We start from the raw sequence: 516 nt of genomic DNA, 5'->3' as shown, positions 1-516 counted from the left end.
AAGTGATGTTTGTCGGTTAGAGAAACTCCCACAGAAGTATTTTGTGTTCTTATATACACAGAGTTAATTGTATTTTTATATACATCCAGAGTTTATACTGTATATTTGCATACATACAGAGTTTATATTGTATCTTTGCATACATATAGAGTTTATATTGTATCTTTGCATACATACAAAGTGACTATTGTATTTCTAAATACACAGAATTGTTATCCATATTTTAAAAGTCTTTCTTTATATTGCATTTATATTATTGCTTTATATTGAAATGAGTCAAGTTGAGTTGAGTTGAGCCCAGGTATGTTCTTTCAGCTCCTTTCAAGCTTATGTCTTGTGTTAGAATTCCCCTCGCATGCTCGTACATTCAATGTACTGACGCCATTTGGCCTGCATCATTGTTATGATGCAGATACAGGTAACTAGGATCAGCATCAAGCGCTTCGTTGATTCTAGTTGATCTTCTGAGTTGTTGGTGAGCCTCATTGCTTTCGGAGGACCCCTTTTTACTACTTT

Source organism: Solanum tuberosum, unplaced genomic scaffold (genome assembly GCF_000226075.1).
Source record: "Solanum tuberosum cultivar DM 1-3 516 R44 unplaced genomic scaffold, SolTub_3.0 scf00115, whole genome shotgun sequence".
NCBI classification, from domain to species: Eukaryota; Viridiplantae; Streptophyta; class Magnoliopsida; order Solanales; family Solanaceae; genus Solanum; species Solanum tuberosum.
The sequence above is the reverse complement of the archived record's forward strand: the minus strand, read 5'-3'. Positions refer to the sequence as shown.